The 17128-nt window shown below is 47.8% G+C and overlaps 1 protein-coding gene across 1 annotated transcript in view; it reads right to left on the bottom strand.

Annotated features, from left to right (window-relative positions):
• LOC138741282 (proto-oncogene tyrosine-protein kinase Yrk-like) overlaps window positions 1–12178 on the bottom strand; it is a 215016-nt gene extending 202838 nt beyond the window's left edge. Inside the window, exon 1 of the mRNA XM_069895103.1 lies at window positions 12063–12178. The gene's annotated coding sequence lies outside the window, so the exon portion shown is untranslated. The remainder of the gene's footprint in view (window positions 1–12062) is intronic.
• Window positions 12179–17128: the final 4950 nt, after the last annotated feature.

Raw genomic sequence — 17128 nt, 5'->3', positions numbered from 1 at the left:
ATGCAGACATAGAGAGAACATACAAACTCCTTACAGATAGCATGGGATTTGAGCCTCAGTCCCTATTGCTGCTGCTATAACGGCGATGTGCTAACTACTACATCAACCGTACCCATCTCCACCACTGGTAGCTCATTACATGCTATCTCCACTCTGCACTCTAGGGAAACAGTCCCAGCCTATCCAGCCATTTATTACAGGAAGAATGTGGAAGCTATGGAGAGGGTGAAGAAGAGATTTACCAGGATGTTGCTTGGATTGGAAAATAAGCCTTATGAGACAAGGTTAGCAAGGCTAAGGCTTTTCTCTTCAGAGCAAAGAAATATGAGAGGAGACTGAACGGAGGTCTACAAGATTATGAGAGGCATAGATAAGGTAGACAGCCAGTGCCTTTTTCACAGAGTGGGAGTAGCAAACACCAGGGGACATCTGTATATGGTAAAAGGAAGATGATTTAGTAGAGACGACAGGAGTAAGTTTTTTTTTACACAGAGAGCTGTAGGTGCCTGGAATGCCTTGGTATGGATGGTGGTGGAGGCTGAAACATTAGGGGGATTTAAAAGACTCTTAGACAGGCACTTGAATGGAGGATTAATAGAAGGTTATGAGGTAGAAATGGATTAGTGTTATTTTAGGTATATATAGATTGGTACAATGTCATGGGTTGAAGGGCCTGTACTGTGCTGTAATGTTCTCTTTCCAATAATTTATTGAGATTTTATGTTCATGCATAGGTAATAATAAGAATATATATCAAACAATGTAAACATATATTAACAAATAGCTGTAAGCAACCAATGAAAGAGACAAAAAAACAAACTGTATATAAAGCAAAAACTATTCTAATGATCTAACCCCTCCCTTGTGAAGTTATAATTAAACACAAATATTCGATTAATGCATGAAAGAAAGAGCAACCAAACCATAAAATGGGATTCAACAATAAAATTATGAAAATAAAAATCAAGGGAAGGGCCCCATAAATTAAAAAAGTTAAATTTCATTATATAAAACACGAATGGTCAACAGATGTCTTCAAGACGGATAACAATAAGTGACCTTTTTGTTATCAAGGGACTTGAAGTGAAAACGGATGATGGAAGTTTTCCTGCACCAAACATGATCTTTCCTGGTTACAAGAAAACAATAACATTTAAATCAGTCTTCACCAACCTTCCCCGGATCCCATTGGTCCTGCATTCTGGTCTAGTTTCTCCTGCAGGACCTTGTCGAAGGCCTTACTGAAGTCCATGGAGATTACATCAACTGCTCTGTCCTCATTAACATACATTGTTACCTCCTCGAAGATTTCAAACAGATTCACAAGATATAGGAGCACAAGTAGGGTCATTGGCCCACCATTCTAACCATTAGCTTCTGATCCACCCTCCCACTCAGCCCCACTCCCTGGCCTTTTCCCTGAAATCCTTGATGCCCTAACTAATCAAATACCTGTCAATCTCTGCCTTAAATACACCCAACAATCTCACTTCCACAGCCTTCTGTGGCAACAGGTTCCACAGATTCATGATCCTCTGCCAAAAGAAATCTTTCCACATCTGTTTTAAATTAATGCCCTTTTATCCTGAAGTTGTGCCCTCTTGTCCTAGGCTCCCCTACCATGGGGCCAGATCTCTGTCCAGGCCTTTCAGCGTTTAAAATGCTTCTACGATTGGTCATATGGGACCTATCTTTGACTAACCTCTGATCAGTCCCTACCTTTCTAAGAAATCATTAATCCTGTCCCTCAGACTTTTTCCAATAATCTCCCGACTCACAGGTTCAGAATTCCCAGGTGTATCCCTGGTGCATCTTAAACACATGGACCATACTCACTGACCTCCAGCCATCCGGCATCTCATCTGTGCCCAATGAAGAATTAAAATCTCAGCAACCTCTTTTTTTAATTTAGACATACAGCACGACAACAGGCCATTTCACCCATGAGTTCATGCTGACCAATTTACACCCAATTAATCCCCGGCACGTTTTGAATGTCAACCTCATCCCAGCAACTTCTTTCCTGGTTTCCTGTAGCAGCCTGGATTGGATGTCATTTGCTCTGGGGATTTATGCACCTTTAAATGCACCAAGGCATCAAGTACTTCCTCTCGATAGAGATGCACCAGAACTTCATCTTCCCCTTCAACTACAAAGGTCATTTCCACAGTGAATACCCATGAAAGCCATTAACTTCTCAATCCATGGACACATTTCCTCCTGTTGTCCTTGATGTGCCCCACTCTTTCACTGGGTAACCTGCCCTTCTTTAGTGGCTCAAGAGAGATGCTTTCCAACAAACTCTCAAGGGCAATGAAAATTTGCCTTGACGATGACATACATAGCTTTTAAATATTTTACTTCCAAACTGCACCACGCTGAATTAAACCAGGAATGAAATGAAACGTCATCTTCACAACCATTGCATGAATAATTCCTCAAAATTGGTCAGGTTTCATTGTTTCCATTATAAAATAAGTGTCCAAATATTGATGTCCAAATAAATCTCTTCAGCTCTATTCTGGGAAGATTACGTTTAAAAATCCTTGAAAAGTGCATCTAATTGAAGGGAAATCTATTCTAAAAATGAAAATAATGTCTGCAGGTTGAGAAAACAGACGTTGCTATATTCAAGTTTTGTTGATGTTTGAAGATACTGCGTGATTTGATAATAATACAAGAAGTTTTCTGCAAAATAAAAATCATAAATAGTATCAAAGTCAGCCCTTCACAAATATACGAGGAACTTACTCCAAAAAAACTCCACCCAAAGTAAGAAATGAGCCAAACTCTCCGATAATTAACCCCAACATGAGAAATTCAGAGAACTGCAAGGTCTTTTAACAAACCAGGAACAATTCACTTAAACCCAATTCAGCTTAAAACAGCATGCTGGAACAACTTCCAAAATCCAATATAAAACCTGTATTGATGTTCACGTACCGAGGATCCTGAACTTGTTTAATCCATGCATCCCACTGTAACAATGAGCGAAACAAGATATCCAAATCATGATTCAACACTAGGCTTATGGCATTCATTACAAAGCAATTTACAGGATCTCCTTGGCAAACTGCTTCACCACCACTAAATGGTGCAGCCACAGTTGTCATGCAGTTTTATCATTATTTTCAGACATACAGGGCTATGCCCAATTACACCCAATTGACCTACAACCCCCAGTTATGTTTTTGAAGAGTGGACGGAAACCCAAGCAGACCCAAGAGAATGTACAAGCTCCTTGCAGACAGTGATGGATTTAAACCCGGGTCGCTGGCACTGTAACAGCACTGTGCTAACCACTTTGCTAACCGTGCCGCCCACAATCTGCAGTGTGGAGTGGGCAGATTCAAAAGGATGTGGGACAAACACAGGACGAGCCTCGGTGGACAACCTGGCCAGCCTGGACATTGGGTGAAAGGGTGCGTTTCCATGCTGTGCAACTCCATGACTTTCTGAGATCATTTACTCCAGTGTCCTGAGTGAAGGTTAAGGAAATCAGCAACTATTCCCCGGCTCTTTCTTGATTGGAGCCAGGATTATCCATTTCTGCCCTGGAGGTTCTGATTTAGCCCCTCCTCCAGCAACCAGGAATCATCTCCACCGCAGTATCACCCTCTGTTCTTCACTGGAGCCAGAGTCCCTAGTCACTCCCATGGGTCTTGAACCTAATAAAATCCTTTTGCTTTGGCAGCACGATTAGCGTAGCAGTTAGCACAATGCCATTACAACGGCAGTGACACAGGTTCGAATCCAGCACTGTCTGTAAGGAGTTGGTGCTCTCTTCACGTGTTCTCGTGGGCTTCCTATGGTTTCAGACTTATGGTCAGAGTACATACATGACATCACATACAACCCTGAGATTCTTTTATCCTGCAAGCGCACCAGAATTACTACTAATTAGTAGTGCAAAAAAGTAAACTGTACACAGCATAAACAAGTAAACAAATAAAGGAACTGTCAACAGATAACAAATGTAAATAAACTATGCAATACAGAGAGAACAAAAGAAAATCAATAAAGTGCACAAGTAAGAGTCCTTAAATGAGTCTGCGATAGAGTTTGTTGTTGAGGAGGCTGATGGTGGAGGGGTAGCACCTGTCCCTGAGCCTGGTAGTGCAAGTTTTGTGACACCTAGACCTCTTTCCTGATGGCAGCAGCAAGAACAATGTGTGTGTGTGCTGGGTGGTGTAGATCCTTGATTATAGCTGCTGCTCTCCAATGGCAGTGTTCCCTGTAGATGTTCTCAGTTGTGGGGAGGGTTTTGCCTGTGATGTCCTGGTTGTGTCCACTAGCTTTTCGAGGGCTTTATGCTCAGGGATATTGGTGATCCCATACCAGACAGTGATGCAGCTGGTCAGCACACTTTCCACCATACCGCTGTAGAAATTTGCCATGGTTTCTGGTGTCATACCAAACCTCCGCAAACTCCTGTGGAAGTAGAGGCACTGACATGCATTCTTCACGCTGCCATCAGTGTGTTGAGTCCAGGAAAGATTCTCCAAGATAATGATTCCCAAGAACTTAAACTTACTCACCCTCTCCACCTCTGACCCCAATGATCACTGGATCGTACACTTCAGGCTTTCCCTTCCTGACGTCAACAATCAGCCCCTTAGTTTCCTCCCACCTTTTAAAAATGTATGAGGGTTGTAGATTAATGGGCAGCACAGGCTCGTGAGCCAGAAGGGCCTATTACAGCCCTTCTAGGTCCGGTTACAGGCTCTTCCGGTCCACAATCCTGTGAAACCCAATGTATAAATTTAAGTTTAGAACCATAGTCAAATTCTACCAAAAATAGCCAGACACTTCACAAATTGGAAAGACTCCCACCTAAGTTGAGAATAATGAGGACATGTTCGAGCAGGTGGTACCATTCAGTTTGACCAGGGTTAATCCCCTCATTCAGTTCTGCATTCTGCACATCACTTCCTGCCACCCCAAAAGAGGCCCATTGATTCCCACCAACACTGTCAACTAACATTCAACCAACACCAGTTCCCACTGTTTAAATTTTGCACATTAACCTCTTGTCAAAGACCTTATGAAAATCAAGATGCAGCAGTATCCCCCAGATCTCCCACATCAATGTCACCAACTCCTCTAGGTCTGTCAAACAGACCTTCTCTTTAGTAAAAGCATATTTATTTTGTCTAATTATATTGATGTTTCATAAATGTCCTGTTATCTTATCCTTTACAAAAGCCACTGGATGTTGGTCAAACTGCTCTGTACTTCCTGGATGTTCCACTCCTTTTGTTGTTAAGTTATATTTGCCATCCTCCAATTTGAAGGAACAATTCTGTAATCTATAGAAATCTGGAAGATGCTCATCTAATGTATCCACATTCACTCAGCTCTCTTTTAACATTCTGGGATACCAATTTGCAAGACCTGGAGATGTGTGTTGCTTCAGCTGCACTTTGGTGTGCTAGTAACCTCCTCAGTGGCTCTTTTATCACTCATTTCCTTTAAATCTTTTTCATTCAACTGACATTTCAGGAATTATTTGTGCCTTCTTCCATAAAGACAGAACATGAATATGTGTTCATTATGTTTATTCTTTGCTCTTTATTCAAGTAGAAACCATCAGAAATTTGGGTGTGGGGTGGGGAGCAAAACCAGAGAGAGTGAGTGAGGTAGAGAGATTCAGATAGAGAGACACAGAAACAGAAAGGCAGACGTACATGCAGAGACACAGAGAGAGGGGAGGGCACACACACACACACAGAGGGAGGGGAGGGGGGGAGAGGGAATGGGGGAGGGGGGAGCGAGGTGGGCAGAGGGGTGGGCAGAGAGAGGGGGCAGAGAGGGAGATAATATTTTAAAAAGAGCCCCATTCAAATGTCAACCATTTTTCTCTCCAATGGATCTTCCTCACCTGTAATTTCAGCATTGTCTGTTCTTCAGACGAGGTATATTCCCTCTGCTGAGGTACGCATAGAATATGGAACACTACAGTGCATTTCAGGCCCTTCAGTCCTCAATTTTGTGCCAAGCTACATATTCTTTAAAAAAAAGTACTAAACCCTCCCTACCCCTTAATTCTCTATTTTTCTTTCATCCATGTCCCTGTCCTAGAGTCTTATAAATGTCCATAATGTTGCAGCCTTCACCAACACCTCTAGCAATGCATTCAAGGCACCCACTATTCATTTACCCCTGATGTCTCCCCTAAACTTTCCTCCCTTCTTTTTGTACAGGTGTCCTCTGGTGTTTGCTTATCCCACTCTGTGAAAAAGGTGCTGGCTGTCTACCTTACATATGCCTCAGAAACTTGTAGACCTCTGTTAAGTCACATCTCATCCTTCTTCACTCCAAAGAGAAATGTCCCAGCTCTGCTAACTTAGCCTCATACGACACGTCTCCAATCCAGGCAATATCCTGGTAAATTTCCTCTGCACCCTCTACATAGTTTCCACATCCTTCCTATAATGAGGTGACCAGAACTGAACACAATACTCCAAGTACTCCATGCATGTCAGAAATGAGACACCCAAGCCTCACTGACCATGCGGTCTCCCAAACTTCATCTCATCGCTGAAGCTGTCAGCATTTTTAACACGTTTCTGGTTTGGCATTATCTCACTTATGACAGGATGCTCTGACATTTCCTGTGAATCAGTGGAATTAAACAGCACATCAGCCACACTACTACCCTTCCCCTCTATAATTAGTATCTGACCCCCAGAGATCCCAGAGACAATTTGCTGAAGACAGAGATGGATTTTACAAGTAGAGTTTATACATTCTGCTACTTGTCCATCAACCTCTCCCTGCTACAGAACAATTAAGGTTCTGAAACATTTGGATCCCATTCTTCTTATTGTTAATTTTTCAATTTTTAAAAAATTAAACATACAGCACGGTAACAGGGCAATTTGGCCAAATTACACCCCCAGTATGTTTTTGAAGGATGGGAAGAAACTGGAGCCCCCAGAGAAAACCGACACAGACACAGGGAGAATGTACAAACACCTTACGACAGCACGGGATTCGAACCGAGATTCTGTTCCAATCCCTGGTGCTGTAAAGGTGTTGCACTAACTGCTGCATCCACTGTGCCACCAGAGTAGACATTTCAGTCAGTGTGGGCACGTTAGGCCAAAGGGCCTGTTTTTGTGTAAAATTCACTGACTCATTGTTTTGAGAAAACATTTAGTGAAGGTAGGCATTCATATTGATGTCCAACACCAGCACAGAATTTGGCTCTTGTATCTGGAAGTAAGATCTTACAGTTGTTAACAAAGCGCTCTCATCAGGGTTTCACCCCTTCAGGAATCTTTTTGATGGATATCCAATCACATTACTGAATTAACAAGGGGCTCCATGATGAGAGATGATTGCCACGCCACCGTTACACAGTAAGATAATCATGTTGCTGTTGCATCTAAGGGAGATGTAATCGCTCAAGATGATCTGATCCCTATCTCTTTGTTATTTTCCCAGTCACCAGATGCCTTCAGTGTTATTCTGCTGCAGGGGAAAACATTGCATAGCTTCTCAGAAACAACTTCCTCCTTGTGGCCAAAGACTTCCTCCCAGAATCAGGGGACACATAGAACACTGCAGATGCTGGAATCTGGAGCCAAAATCCAACCATTGGAGGAATTCAGCAGGTGAAGCAGCGTGGCTGAGAGGAAAGAATAGTCGATGTTATGGGTCATCAAGACCAAGGCAGGTCCCCCAGTGGACTGGCAGACTGACCTCTACCTGTAAAACCCAGGTACCAGCTCTTGGATACTTCCTCATACCTAACCTTTGACCACAATTCCACCAATTAACAGCAAGCTACAGACTCTTCTTTTTTTTTAAATTTATTTAAAGAACCAGTTTCTTTATTGTAATAGAAGAAACATTACAGAGTGTGAACAAATTGTGCCCCAAATTTGTGCATTCTTTTCAGGGGTTTACAGCTGAAGACATTGCCTAAGCCAGGCAAGCTGTGGTTGATATTGGTAATCATCTGCAGTTAGACATCAGTGAAAATGATGTCACAGAGTTAGTCGACTCCCATGCCAAAGAACTGATCAATAAAGACCTTAAGGAACTAGAGCAGCAGATGATAGCATTTGAGGAAGAAGACTGGAACCTAAAATCTCCAGACCGAAAAAGTTTTTTTTGTTTTTTTTTTAAATTTTTTTATTTTTCACACCATAAATCACGTTAGCCATGATATACACTTTTTCTTTTTCACACATATACAGTGACTTTTTCTACAGACTCTTCTTGATGTAAGATTCTGGCCCAAAATATTTGCCATTCTTTTTCTCCCACTGAGGCCAAGTTCCTCAGGCAGATAGTTTGCTGCCTTTCTCAGGATCAGGTTGGATTTGGCCCATCCAGACGATACAACAGAGACAATTTCCATCATATGGCACGTTCAGGATACATGCAGAGATGGGTCTTTCTCCAACTCATAAAAGAGTATGATGCAGTTAACCAAAGGGACATGGAAAATTCTTCTCAAGCCTGGTCACCCTTAGAATTTCATGATTAAGCTTAGCCTGTTTCGTGAAGATATACATACCCCAATCTTACACAGACTCCAACTCCAATAGATGCTCCATCAACCCCTGTTGCAGAAGAGTTAAGATTTGGAAACATTTGGATCACATTCTATGTATTGTAAATAGGTAGACATGGCAGTCAGTGTGGACAAATTGGGCCAAGGGCCTGTTTTCATGTGTAAAATTCACTGACGTTGTCTTGGGAAGGTAGGCATTGATACTGATGATCAACACCAGCACAGTCTTTAGCCGTATGAGAGTAGGGGTTCAAAGAGCAAAACAGATACAGCAGGGAAGTCACAGATGACCAGACACCAAAGGCCCTACCGCTAACTGATTCTGAACCATAAACATCATAAAGCACGAGGGAGATGCCATCTAAAGTATCACCACATCACCTTCCAATGAGCTGGCAGAATACACAAACTGACGACAGCAGCCCAGGTCAGCATCCCCAACACAAAAGGCTTTACTAACTTCAATAAAATATTTGAAAAGGTCCCACATATAGGTTGAAACCACCAGGATCCAAAGCAAGGTGGCTAAAGGAATCCCAAAATTGGCTTATTGGTGACAGGAGGCAAAAAAAAAAGTGCTCCACTGGAACCTTTGTAGTTTGTGATACATGTTAACACTGGTATCAGAATGTGGGAACATTAATTAGTAAGTCTGGATGACGTGACAATTGGTGGTGTTGTCAAGAGCAAGGAAAGTTAGAGACATTTTAGACAACCACTTGAGCCGGCGAGGCATGTGAGAGTACGGAGCTAATGCAGAGATGAGTGTAACTGGGCAAAAAATCTGGCATGGACAAGATGGGCCAAAGGGCCTGTTTCCATACTGTACTGCTCTGTCTATATCCTCCTTAGATCCCTATGCTCCATCATGGAAATAAACTTCCAGAAGTGCAAAGAATATACTTCCAGAACATTCTCAAAGTCCACTTGAAAAAAGGAAGAACACATCTTGCAACCATGTGGCCCAACATGAATAAAGCTCCCACTGAATAAAGCTACCAATCTTATTCCCCCTCTCCATATTTCTTTGCACTCTACAATGTACTCTTCAACACATGCTTATCGACTTCCTTTTAACACTCTTTGCCACTACTCAAGATGACAGGTCAATAGTAGTACTAGCTCACCTTCCAGCACATCTGTGGGATGTGGACTACCCCATGCAGTCACAAAGAGAACATGCAAACACCACAATGGCAGTATTGAACCTGGATTGCTGGAACTGTAAGGGAACATTGTTAACCATTGCACCGCCCTAGAACAGAAGATGTAGGAGCAATATTAGGCCATTCAGCCCATCGAAGCCAATCATGGATGACTTAATTTACCCAAAGACCTGGCTTCCAGAGCCACCTGTGGCAATGAATTCCACAGATTCACTCCCCTCTGGCAAAAAAAAATGTTTACACATCTGTGTTCTCAAGGGGAGTCCTTTCATTGTGCCACCTGGTCTGATACTCTCCCACTACAGAAGGACACTGCTCCACGTGACTCAACATTGGGAAGGAACATCAAGGAGGGAGTTGAGTTCCAACAGGAGCTTGGCACAGGCAAGCAAAGCCAAGAAGAGGAGCAAGACCCGTCCCAAACCATCCACCTGTTTGTCGCACCATGCCCCTCCCATCTGTCCTTTACATCGTGCCCAGCCCACCTGTCCATTACACCATACTCTGCCCATCAGCCTGTCACATCACACCCCATCCACAACAACCTGTCACAAAGTTCCCACCCACTGCCAAATCCTTGCCCACCAGCCCATTACCAAGGTCCTGCCCACCTACCAGCCACATCACTCTGCTCACCTGTCCGTCAAATCACGCCCTACCCACCTGTATAGGTGATCATTTGCAAGGGAAGTCATAGAACTGGAGAGGAAGCAAAATCCCTTCAGCCAGAAGTGAGGTGTGTATTGTCATGTACATCACTGCAATGTGCAGATGCATTGGAATTCTGGGTTAAGACTATAAGACATAGGAGCAGAAATAGGCCATTCAGCCCATCAAGTCTTCCCTACCATTTAATCATGAGCTGATCCATTTTCCCACTCAGCCCTTCTCCCCAAAACCTGGCTAATCAACAGCCTGTCCATCTTATAGCAGCCTGTGCCACACAGTGTAGTCTGCAGAGCTGCTCCCTCACCTCCCCATGATCCATGCAGGGATCCAGGGAAGGACTCCTTATCTGCTGGAGCAGGACTGGGGTGGGTGCCTGGTGGGTGGGGAGGGCTGGGTGACTGGGGGGTGGGGGTTCCAGGGTGGAGGGGGTGATTGGGGGAGATGGTAACAGGGGTAGGGGATGACTGGGGATGGGAAGGTGATGGGGCAAAGGGGAGTGATGGGGAGGTGGTGACAGGAGTGGGAAGTTGAGTGACTGGGGGTGCGATGGGGCTGAGGGGTGTGACTAGTTGGGTGTTTTGACTAGGGGAGAGAGGTGACAGGATGGAAGGGGGTTGTCGGGGAAGGTGAGGGGTGACTAGATGGAAGGGGGTGTCGGGGAAGGTGCGAGGTGACTGGATGGAAGGGTGTCAGGGGAGGTGGGGGTGACTGGATGGAAAGGGGGGTGTCGAGGGAGGTGAGGAGTGGCTGTACGAAAGGGGGTGTCGGGGAAGGTGCGGGGTGACTGGATGGAAGGGAGTGTCAGGGGAGGTGGGGGGTGACTGGATGGAAGGGGGTGTCGGGGGCGTGGGAGCTGATAGGCGACAGAACAGGAATAGGGGTGATATGCTCTGGCAGTTAGCATAAGCTAGATGGGCTGAGTGTTGTCTTTGTACATCTCCGCTGTGAGCAGCGACAATGTGAATGGCACGGGCGTTGCTGGTGGGATGTCTCGGCCGGTGGAGGGATGCCCTCGCTGTCCAGTGCCCGGAGGAATAGGGGACCGGACGCGCCGTCCTAGCTGGAGAACTTGGCCGGTTCTGATCCGAAAATGTTCCCAAAGGAAGAGACAGGAAAGCGTGGTCCCCGTTTCACCAGCCCCTCCGGGTCCCCGGACCTAGTCCCCCCAGCCCCTCGGATCTGGTCCATCCAGCCCCCGGTCCCAGCCCCTCCGGGTCCCCGGACCTAGTCCCCCAGCCCCTCGGATCTGGTCCATCCAGCCCCCGGTCCCAGCCCCTCCGGGTCCCCGGACCTAGTCCCCCAGCCCCTCGGATCTGGTCCATCCAGCCCCCGGTCCCAGCCCCTCCGGGTCCCCGGACCTAGTCCCCCCAGCCCCTCGGATCTGGTCCATCCAGCACCCGGTCCCAGCCCCTCCGGGTCCCCGGACCTAGTCCCCCAGCCCCTCGGATCTGGTCCATCCAGCCCCCGGTCCCAGCCCCTCCGGGTCCCCGGACCTAGTCCCCCCAGCCCCTCGGATCTGGTCCATCCAGCCCCCGGTCCCAGCCCCTCCGGGTCCCCGGACCTAGTCCCCCAGCCCCTCGGATCTGGTCCTCCCAGCCCCTCCGGGTCCCCGGTCCCTCCGCCCCGACATGCCCAGCCGTGCGGCGTGACCAGTCGGGTTCCCTCATCACCGGCCTGCCTTCAGCCCGGCTCTGCCGTACCTTTTCGAGTCCTGTGTCCGGCCGGGGTCGAGGCGGCGGCGGCTCGTCGCAGCGATGTTCCCTTCTCACGCGGTGCAGCCCACGGCCCCGGGCCGGCACTGCTCCCCCGGTCTCCGGGGCCGCACGGCGTCTACCTCTTCCTTTCCCCGGGCAGCGGGGCGCCGGGGGCTGGCACCTGCGGGCGGGCGAGGAGCTGTGGCCCGGGCACCGCTCGGCACACTCAGTGTGGGGGGTGGGGGTGGGGGTGGGGGTGGGGGTCCGGGGGTGGGGGGATGGCGATCTGGGGAGGGAGGAGTCCGGGGGAGCGGGGATTGAGGATGGGGTCAGGTTGGGGGAGGAGATGGGTTTGGATGATAGGGGTGGGGGGAGGCTCCCAGGTGCGGGGGTCTAGGTAGAGGAGGGGGATGTCCAGGGAGGGGTGGTGTAGTTGAGGGTCTGGGATGTTCCTTTGGGAGAGACGGGAGGCTCGGGGTGAATTAGGGGTAAAGGTGAATGACTCCCGGGGGCCGGGAGGGTGAGGGGGGGGGGGGGAACTACTGGGAAGGAGCATCCTATGGCGAGGGAGGGGGGTGGTGGAGGGAGGGGAAAATCTGGGTGGTGTGTGGAGGGTAGGGAGTAGGTGGGGGCACCTTGGGGGGGAGGCATTGGGGGGAAAGGGCATGGGGGGAAAGGGCATGGGGGGAGGGAGGGAGGGGGCACCTGGGAGGGAATTGAGGGGCGAACTGGGGGAAGAAGGAGAGTGGGTGGGGGCCTGCCTGAGGCAGGGGTCCGGAAGGGGTGTTCTGGTGGGGGGGGGGGGGGAAAGGGGCTTATGAGGGTGATGGGGACTCCAAGTGGGGGAGCCAGAGGAGGACAAGAACGGGATTCTGGGGGAGTTGGGGGAGGTCTCTAAGCACTCCCAGTGGGCGGGCGGTGGGGGGGTGGTCTCCAGATAGGAACTGGGCTTCAGGGTTCCATGTGGGGTGCTCCAGGTAGGGCTCAAGTGGAACAGTTATGGCAGGGATTGGACTCCGTGTAGGAGGGGCTTTGGGTTTGGAACCAGGAGTTCGGGACCAGGGGGGGTCTGGAGTGGGGGTATAGGGTGGACGGGACTCAGGAGGTCTGGAGTGGGGGACTGGGATGGAAGGGGTCTGGGGGGACTGGGGTGGAAGGGGACTGGGGTGGAAGGGGTCTGGGGGGACTGGGGTGGAAGGGGTCTGGGGGGACTGGGGTGGAAGGGGTCTGGGGGGACTGGGGTGGAAGGGGTCTGGCGGGACTGGGGTGGAAGGGGTCTGGGGGGACTGGAGTGGAAGGGGTCTGGGGGGACTGAGGTGGAAGGGGTCTGGGGGACTGGGGTGGAAGGGGTCTGGGGAGACTGGGATGGAAGGGGTCTGGGGGACTGGGGTGGAAGGGGACTGGGGTAGAAGGGGGACTGGGGTGGAAGGGGTCTGGCAGGACTGGGGTGGAAGGGGTCTGGGGGACTGGGGTGGAAGGGGTCTGGGGGGACTGGGATGGAAGGGGTCTGGGAGGACTGGGGTGGAAGGGGACTGGGGTGGAAGGGTCTGGGGGGACTGGGGTGGAAGGGGTCTGGGGGGACTGGGGTGGAAGGGGTCTGGGGGGATTGGGGTGGAAGGGGTCTGGGGGAGTCCAGAGTGATGGTCTGGTGGGGGGTGAGGAGAATGGGACCCAGGAGGCTTGGAATGGGGATCCAGCGGGGATTGGGGTGGATGGGACCTGAGGTCCAGAGCAGGGTTTCAGGGGACCCAGTGGGGACAGGAGCCATTGCGACCCAAGAGTCCATTCTTGGTGTCCAGTTGGTACCTGGGGTGGTAGGGGGGAGAATGGGTCCTGGGGTGAGACCAACACAGATGGTGGAGACAGCAGCAGGTGCCCGAGCCAGACCCCATACAGGGGAGGGGACAACACTATACGAGAGCATGGTCCTAGCTCCTGGGATTATGTGTCCCACTGTATAGGAAAAACAACCAACATCTTAAAATGTATGTATGTATTGTTCCTCTGGAGGTGTGCTCTGTCTGGTTGTGTGCGTGGTTCGCTTCAAGGACTGGAGAACACTGTTTCATCAGATTGTATGTGCAATAGATGACAATAAACTTGACCAAAAGGTTCATCCCACCTGGGCTGACCCTTGGAAGATTTTACCACCATCCAGGCAAAAGGAGAGTGTCTTACGCACTCCTGACCTGTGCCTCATGGAGAGTGAACAGGTGTTAAGGTGTGGGAGGTGAAACCCTCTCTGCCGAATGCCTAGTCTCTAATTGAATCTTGCAGCCCAGGGATTGATGCCGCTGCTCCAGGTGAATTTCTGCTCAACAGTCACAGCCAAGATGTGTGGGACCCGGTATTGCTAATCCAAGGACAAATCCTCTCTTATTGAAGATGGTTATTGCTTCATACATCAGTGGCAGAGAAGAAACTCCATTCATTAACCCAGACCTGACATTCCCCTGTGATTGTACTGCTCCTTCCCATTAGTAGCCTGGCTCTGGTTGTTGGATCCCCTCTTGCAAGTCCTCTTGTTCTCAGACCTCTGCTCCCACCATGAAAAGAGTTTCCCTCCTGCTCACCCTTCCCACTGTCAACCTTCATCTGCCTTCATCATTTCTGCAGGCTGCAATGGAATCCTGCTATTGACCTCTCGTCCCTTTCCACCTTCCGCAGGGTCCACTCTGGGGCTCCTTGGTCCACTCAACCTTCCTCACCCACCCCTCCCCGAACAAAACAAAATATTTAAAATGTTAAAAACTGGAGATCCCAGAAATAAATGTTAGGTTAGTTCAGTAATTTAAGCCAAACAATTCTTCTGAGGGACACAGACACAATGAAGCATCTTATTGATCTTCCATTTCAGTGTTCAGAATCATTACAAATAACTCTCAGAGGTCCATCAAATATTGCTCTCCATCCAGAACTGTTTTCAAATGATAAATTATTTTAAATGCAGATTATGACAAAATACTGCCAGGTTCCAGTGGACCTCTTGGGCCCAAAAAGGCCTTGTTGGACACATGCCTCCCAAGTTTATAAAGGTTAGATAGTATCTGACACATTCTAGGGAAATAAAACTATCTCATGAAAGAAGGGAGGAAATTATCACAGTGAACTTCACCATCCAGTATCCCATTGTTCAGAAACACTGATTGGTGCAGCATGTGAGCTGGGGGTGCAGAGTGCATCCAGGTCTGGGGTCTGGACTGTGGGTGAGGCTGAGGTTGGATAACGGAACAATAGTGGGGGGTGGAACCAGGGTCCGCAGAGGTTGTATATTTCCTGCCCGCTTTAAAATCTCCAGGTCCCTGTAAAAATTGTGTGGAAACCGTGAGGCTGGAGAGAGAGTCAACAGCTAAGGCCACGTCCGTGGAGAGAAATGGTCAGTCAATGTTTTGGGTTGGAACTGTTTATCAAGAGGCAAGGTCTATTTAACAAGAGGTAGAAGAAGCTGGGGAAGAGACGAGATAAAAACTCAGCAGGTCAAACAGTGAACTTTGTGTAGCAAAGATAAAGATATATAATCAATGTTTTGGGCTTGAGCCCTTCATCAAAGTGTGAGCAAAATATAGGTAGGCGTAAGACTCTACTCTCAAGATTCCTCCAGCCCAAAACAGACTTGTTATTGCTTCTGACCAGGATGCACTCTAAGCATGAACTTTCATCAGAAAATTCTCGTCGTCAAAAAAATGCCATTCATCCCATTGGAGATCTGCCCTTTGGAGACACGAGATGACATACTGCCAAACAGACCAAGTTCCTCTAGCAGATCACTCCATGTTCCAGGGTCCTCCCATTGGAGCCCAGACATGAGGCAATATGGGTTTGTGATGCTGTCTTCTAAAGGTCCTGGCTCACCAAAGCACTTTGTGAGTCTTTGCCACAGAGCATCTGTGGGTATTGGGGTATGAGAAGTTTGTTTATTGTCACATACAGAGACACTGTAAAAATGCTAATCTTTGCAAGCAATCTACTATGCAAACAGAACAATATGCCAAAGTAAGTATTTACTACCTCGATATCCACAACTGGATAAAATGTTAAAGAGGCATATAAAATGTCAGAATAAACAAGACCATAAGACATAGGGGCGGAAGTAGGCCATTCCATCATGAGCTGATCCATTCTCCCAGTCAACTGCCTTCTCCACATAACCCTGAGGATTGAGATACCTATCAATCTCTGCCTTAAATACACCCAAAGACCTGGCCTCCACAGTTGCTCGTGGCAGCAAATTCCAGAGGTTCACCACTCTCTGGCTAAAGAAATTCCTCCACATCTCTGTTTAAATGGGTTCCCTTTGTTCCTGAAGTTGTGAACCTTTTAGAAATGGTTGCTCTCTTATTTTGTTTCATCGGGGATGGTTCAACATCCGTATAGGTATGGGATAGATTAACAGCTGAGATGAATTAAAAGTGAGAATGGAGGCTTGCAATTAATCTGACTCACTCTTTGCTGCAGTTGATGACATGAATACTCTGCCTGCCTGTACTGTCCCTACCCAGAAATAATGGGATGTGATGAATCATTTGATGCAACATTTTATATTGCAATAAGTCAAGGCTTGTTTGAATTTTTTAAAGTATATTGAAATGATATTTTGAAGTCCCTCATCAGTTCTTTCAGTTTTCTGTGTGAATGGTGAAATGTAGGTTTCATTTGGGATTTCTGCACTAAAACTGCTCAGATGAACCTCCTCCCCCATCATCTTTGCAGTGGGTCAGATTCTGCTCCCTCCTATCCGTGACCGAGGGTGATTTTCTCCAGTGGAACAAGATGGCATGGTATAGTGTAGCGGTTAGCGCAACAGTATTACACAGCCAGCAACCTAGGTTTGAATCCAGTGCTGTCTCTAAGGAGTTTGTAGATTCTCCCTGAGGCTTTCCTCCCTCCCATCCTCCAAAACATATGGGGTTGGTAGATGAATTGAGTGCGATAGCTTTCATGAGCTGGGAGGGCCTTCTCTCATGCCATATCATTAAAATTAATAAATAAAATCTCAGAAATTAATGAAGCTGTCACCTTTGGCCAAAAGCACAAATTCTGGACTCATGTCACGATAACCTTCCCCATGTAGT

The sequence above is a fragment of the Narcine bancroftii genome, chromosome 8 (genome assembly GCF_036971445.1).
Source record: "Narcine bancroftii isolate sNarBan1 chromosome 8, sNarBan1.hap1, whole genome shotgun sequence".
NCBI classification, from domain to species: domain Eukaryota; kingdom Metazoa; phylum Chordata; class Chondrichthyes; order Torpediniformes; family Narcinidae; genus Narcine; species Narcine bancroftii.
This window is presented reverse-complemented; position numbering and strand designations above follow the sequence as displayed.